Genomic DNA, 6,392 nt, shown 5'->3' on the forward strand with positions numbered 1-6,392 from the left:
CAGTAAAACCTTATTGATACGTTCCCAGTTACTACGCTTTCAAATGTGAACTCTAAAGCGCCCCATTGTACGTTTCTCCCTCACGTGCTATTCTTTTTAAATGTATCAACGAGGTTCTACTGCAGTCAGTGACGCTGGAACTTTATTTACAGGGGGTGCTGAAGCGAAAGTTTTTTTTTTATTTTTATTTACCTCAAAATTTTTATGGTAATAAAATCGTTTTGCTCAGGAGAAAAACCTTGACTTTTTTTCTATTAACCATTAAAAATGTTTTTGTTGTGCACCGCATTTCTAATCTCAAGGGCAACGTGTTAATCGAATAATAAAGGCATCCTATCCAACACCAAAAACGAGCTTGGTGACTACTTTAATTCCAGAACTGCGCCAACAGACCCAATACACTTGCAGTTTAACGCACATGAGTATCAATTTTTCTATTTTCAAAAGAGCAAGAAACAGGCCTGCTGAACTAATAACGGCAGAGAATCGTATACACATAGTAGCCAGCGCTGTCTGCTGTTAAGGTAGAAGGACCGGTCGTCGTCATGCCTTCTTAGCGAAAGAAAAGCTTGTAAGAAAAGCAGCTTCACGCGAGCTTGACTTCCTTGTTGATAACGTGTCTACGAGTCGGGGTGAGAATCAAGTTGAGAATACGCTCGGTGAGTCGTAGCACGGCTTTTTTTATCTGCCTGTCATTTCGTGGTTCCCTATGTCGGGAAGCGTCCACAGATGATGCTGTCCATTTGGGAAAGTGGAAGTTCCCCTCTTTGGAGCACTGTCCCCACTAGGGGGACATGCCTTGGGTTCATGGTAAGACATGCGTACCCACAACAAACACACACAATGCTCTTGCAGTTTCGCAACAGCACAGCGAATAGGTGAAGGGGTGACGCAGTGCAGCAACTGTAGCTTGCAGGTGGTGGTGAATGCCGCCACGGTATCCTTTGGTGTCTGCTCCATTCATTCATTTGCCCTACACACTAAACTTTTTACACCCTCATCGCCTAATAAAGGTGTAGTATAAGTAACGAGTTGCGAAGTCATTACGTCCTTTTTCTTAGGTTCCAACACCCTAATTTCTAGCTTTACACCCTTTTTGTGTGGCAAAAAGGGTGTTGACTGACTACAAACACCATCAATTTTCTGTTGGGTGTTGAAAGGGTGTGAACAAGGTGTTCAGTTGCGAAAAAAAAATGGAGGAGCTAGGGGTCGGCCGAGCTTATTCCAGTGTTGCGAAGTTTCGCTAGGCTTTGCTAAGATTTGTTTGGTTGTGCGATGTTCTTGCTGGGCTAAGATAATTGGGTGAGGCCAAGTTTAGAACGATTTTACAAGGCTGTTCCAGTGGGTCCCCCACACAGCGGATCCAAGGGGGAAACAAGCGAGGTCGACCCCCAGCTCCGCTGTTTCCCCAGCCTTACACTACTGCACGCTGCGCCAGTTTTTTTTTTTTTTTCGTTTTAGTAGCCCAAAAAGACTATCACCTTTAAAGGAGCCATGAAGACAAAATACAAGTTGGGTTTATTAGAAAGACTGCTTAGTCCCGATAAAAATGATACCAATATCATCGCAATCTTCGAACCAATAACGGAGATATTAAAGAAAACGTGTGAAGCAGTTGCGACCCCCTAGCCAATTTCCCGCAACTTTTCTATGACGTCACGGAACCTTGTTTGTGCGATTGGCAGCCGCCTAATTGACCTGTAGCGACGACACATGACTGGACGTCTGTAATGGGGCCTCTAGTTCCATTTGACTGCATCACTTGAATGCTAACGTGCAGTTAACGCACTGAAAATTGTTTTATTGTTGGCCCGTATGACGTCATTCTTGCTCATAACACGTCACTGTGGCGCAAAATTTGAAAGTTTTTAAATACTTCTTGCTTTTTTTCGTTAAAAAACATATTTTGGGTCTGTAATGGAGCTGAGTGAGATACTGAGTCCTAGTTCTTTCAAATCAAACGAAGTTGTATTTTCTCTTCATGGCTCCTTTAAAGTGGTTAGTAAGAGGTGCGCATACACCTGCCCCCCTTGTGCTCGCACTCGAGCAGGCGCGAAAGCCGGCTTCACTGTTATACCCTCTGCGGTGGTGCACACTTTACAGGCGGCACAGTTTCTTTTTTTTTTGCTAACGCCACCGAACCAAGCTGAAGCAAAGCATTGAAAGGATCTGCTGAAGCTTTAGCAGCTCCGCTGGTAATAAGTTATGCCAACCCATATTGTTTTTAACTCTGTGAGGTACAAAACATCCCCCCGCTGCTCAACTGGCAGTAAATGCCGCCGAAGCTGGAGGTATTTTACGCCTTTTTTTGTTTCCAACACCCTTATTTCTAGCTTGACACCCATGTAGCAAAAAGGGTGTTGCAGTAATGAACACCCTTCTTAGTGGGTGTTGAAAGGGTGTGGAACAGGCGTTTGGTATTTATTCAAATTCCATGACTTATTGAAAATATATACCACCTCACGATTAAAAAGCTATTGCAAATACGCATGCTGACTTGTATATGCTCAGATTTAATGCATAATTCAAAAATTGGCGCTAAAATATGATTTTTGCGACAAGCCCAAGAAAAGCAGAAATATTTCTGAGGTAATGGACCTTTTTTCAGTACCGGTCCGCCCCGGCGAACTAAAAATGGCAGTAAGGCGCACCCCCAAGAAAGTTTGGCTTTCGGAGAACTCGTGCACAAAATATCCTGGTCCTGCAGCCCCTCCCGCACCTTTCACATGAATGTCACGGTAGCAGGCGAACGTTCTCGTGACTAATCTGCCGTGTTCGAAGCGCCCCTCCCCCCTTTTTTTTTTCATTTTCGTAACCCCCTCACTGGCAGCCATGTGCTGGCAGCGTGGTCAGTCTCAAGCGTTTTCGCCCCTTTTCTTAGAAAGCCATTATTGTATGCTCGTACGAACCCACCACGAGGAGTCCAAAGAGAAAAAAAGAAAACGTGCAGATTATAGCCGCTCCCTAAGCAGGAAACCAAGGGGCGCGCTTTTGTTTATTTTGCCCGAGGCGCCTGCCAAGAATGGCGGACCGGCAGCCCGCGCATGCGCAGATCGCTACTGGAAAAAGGTCCATTGTGTACTCGCTTTCCCCATGCATCCTGTTGGTTTTCGTGCTCAATTCATCTGTGGTCGAAGTGTCACTTGCGTGTGTTGAATGCGTCTCATGGACAGGCCGTGCACGACCCCTTCTTGTCGCCATGCATTACACGTGCCCCAAGGTGCGCTGATGGTCCCTCCATACGCGTTTTACTCTGACCCATTTTGCTGCTCGTCCACTTTCAAGAGCAGGAGTGTTCGTCTGCCGCCGACGCCGCCGCTTCTGGGGGTAATATTTTTTGTTCGCTTCGTCGCCCCTTTGGCCAGACTGGCAAAGCTCGCCGGCCCCCTTTCAGCCTCTACGGTAGCACTGTTCAGCTCGTTTGTCACCTCTACTTCCTGATGGCAAGCACTTCGTTCACCCACGATAGTGTGACGAGTAAATCACCTTTTCTGACTTGGAGCCACGCTTCCTCCCATAGGTGGAAAGTTTTCATTTTCAGGGGGGGGGGACCTCACTGTTTCAAATATATGTATCAGTTCACTTGCAGCCCATGATGATGATGATAAGATGATGATGGAACTTACCCATCATCATCATCATCATCATGATGTATCTATGGTATGTGGAGATTTCGGCGCACGTTAACGGTCCCCACGCGCTCAAAATTAATCCGGAGCCCAGCGCTATATGGTGCTCCTAAAGCCTGGGTGTAGAATTGGGCGCATTGGACGCCATAATCTGATCCTGATTTTGAGCGAATGCGGCTTGGCCTCGTTTTCAGTACTGGATGAATTATATATGATGACGACGATGACGACGACCTCAGGACTATAATGAGGGCTGCCCAACGGACTGCGTAGTGCAGCACTGGTGTAGTCTGTGTGGTGAATAGCTATTAACATTGGGACCAAGGCTGGGCCCGCAGGCCTATTGGTATGGGCACACTGCCTTCTGCGGCCCTTGCAGGTTTGGGTCTCCCAGAATATATGTATGCTAATAAAGTATTATTATTATATATTTATGAACTCGGTATGCAAGTGCACGATGTCTCCATCCCTGAGAAGCGTAAATTATAAGAAGAGCTTCTTTTTGCATTATTCGTCAGGCTTGCCTACTGGAAAGAACAGCAATATTGGGACACACAACACTCGTGTGCATTTGACAAGCCGCTGATGAAGAACTCTGCCGAAGGGGTCACTGATCACTGCAGCCTTTTTTTCGTGATCAAAAAAAGCACGCAAAGCAATTTAAAGCGAGGTGAACATTCAGCAACATATTCATTCCCTGTGATTGTTCGGGATAGGCTATCCCTAACAGACAGTACATATGGTTAGTAGGCTCCGTCCTTCTCTTTAAAAAGTATAATTTATTATTGTGTGTATATTTAAATGTATTATTGTGCGCATAGCGTTCGCAGTCAAAAGTTTAAAAAGAAAAGAAAAAAATACGGATGACGCAACCGCCGCTGGTGCTTCTAGGGCGCTTGTCCTATATGGGTGTCCTATGGTTAGGATAAGGTCACCAGCAAAACTACTGTCCGATGGCAACTGTGGACACAGATAGAATAAACTCAGACGGCAAGCCACGCTATCGTTGCGGGCTTTGCAAGACGGATGACCATGAAATAACATCGGCAAAGTGTCCCACTAAACAGCGCGCCACAGCCCGCGCTCGCCGTCGGGAAACCAGTTCAGCAAGGGCTACACTGTACAATCGATTCCAGGTCCTGGAACCCATTGAGGGTTCTGCAGTAGAAGAGCCTGTGGAACCCGATGCAACTGGTGGTTTGTATTCCGACGTTCTCAAGGGGTCCGATTCTAAAAATCACAGACCTCCAAAGCAAACGCCAAAAGACTCCTGGGAGTTGAATGAAGCTGTTTCGGTTGACGAAGATCTGGATACTCAGATAGCCAACCTATCTAAACAGCTTGAGGCACTGCGGCAAAGGAAGACACGCGTAGCAGCTCTCCGCAAAGAACGCGCTAAGCGCGTTCACTGCAAGGAACACAAAATGTGCCTTTACGGATGCGGCTCAACGCTCAAAAGACAACCCCCTGTGATCCAGCTATCTGGACCGTTATACTTGAAACCCTATCCAAGCTAACCCAACTAATACAAGCTAGCTTGTACCATGGCTAAGTGTCCGTCCAGCCGTCAACCGGTCATCCTACAATGGAACTGTAGAGGTCTTTCGAACAAATTAGGAGAGCTAAAAACCAAAATTCACTCCGGTAAACTCCAAGTGTGGGCACTCCTTTTACAGGAGTCAAACAAACTATGCCCTCTCCCCCACTTCATCGGTTATCATATTCCTACCATCCCGGATAACCGTAGTGGTGATGCACCTGGAAAAGCGACAGTATACATCGTTAGAAGTGTTCCTCAAACACCAATCAACCTTCAGAAATGGTGTAACCAACATCAGGAGGTGGTTGCGGTTTTAACACGCCCAGCCAAAACACCCCTCCTTCTTGTGTCCTTTTATGGAAGGCCAGGCAGAGCACGCCTTAACCTAGGTTGGCTCCACCACCTTAGGGCAACGTACCCAGGCACCCCCATACTCGTAGGAGGAGACTTTAACGCCCCACACACTGTGTCTGGATACGAGCACGACACATTCACGGACATGAACTTTTCCTTGCTTAACTCTACCGCACCTACCATCCCTTCAACTCGGTCTCATGCACCGGACCTCACGTGGTGGCTTGGCCCCGGGAATCCTTCCTGGAATCCGGAGCCAGATGCTTGGGGAAGCGACCATTCGCCAATTTTGGTTGGCCTGCACGCGAAAAAGTTGCAAAAGCTTCGTCGCCAGGTCAGAATTGTTCACTGGGACAAGGTCCGCTCTGATGAACGAGCTTTTTCGCTAACTGCGGAGAACCTCATTTATACGCTGCAGTCCGTCCTCACAGACTGCACTATACATACAACAGTGAATGAGGATCAGCCGACGCCCGATATGAACCTCCTTAAACTTTGGGCAGAGCGCCGCCGAGCAGAGCTCCATGCTAATCGCCACCCGACGCAACTCTACGCTCGTGTCACGGCAAACCGTATCGCAGCACAAGCTCGACGCTACGAGAAGCAGTTGTCACGACGCCGGTGGAATGACTGGTGCGCTGGTCTTGGCTCTGGTACCGGAAACAAGGCCTTATGGCGAACCTTCCACGCCATGGAGCGGGGTGGCAGCGTGATGGATCCATCAGCTAGCATTCGCCTGGCTCTCAACATCAGCCCAGAGGAGTTTGCGGACAGAGCGGCCGTCAGTTTCTTTCCGAACTACCGACAACCTCCGGCCGCCCCTCCCTGTGTTGATGTATCGGACGTCTCAGGAATAACCGACCCCTTTA

The sequence above is a fragment of the Haemaphysalis longicornis genome, unplaced genomic scaffold (genome assembly GCF_048455015.1).
Source record: "Haemaphysalis longicornis isolate Haplotype H1 unplaced genomic scaffold, Haemaphysalis longicornis Haplotype H1 scaffold_2, whole genome shotgun sequence".
Taxonomy (NCBI): Eukaryota; Metazoa; Arthropoda; class Arachnida; order Ixodida; family Ixodidae; genus Haemaphysalis; species Haemaphysalis longicornis.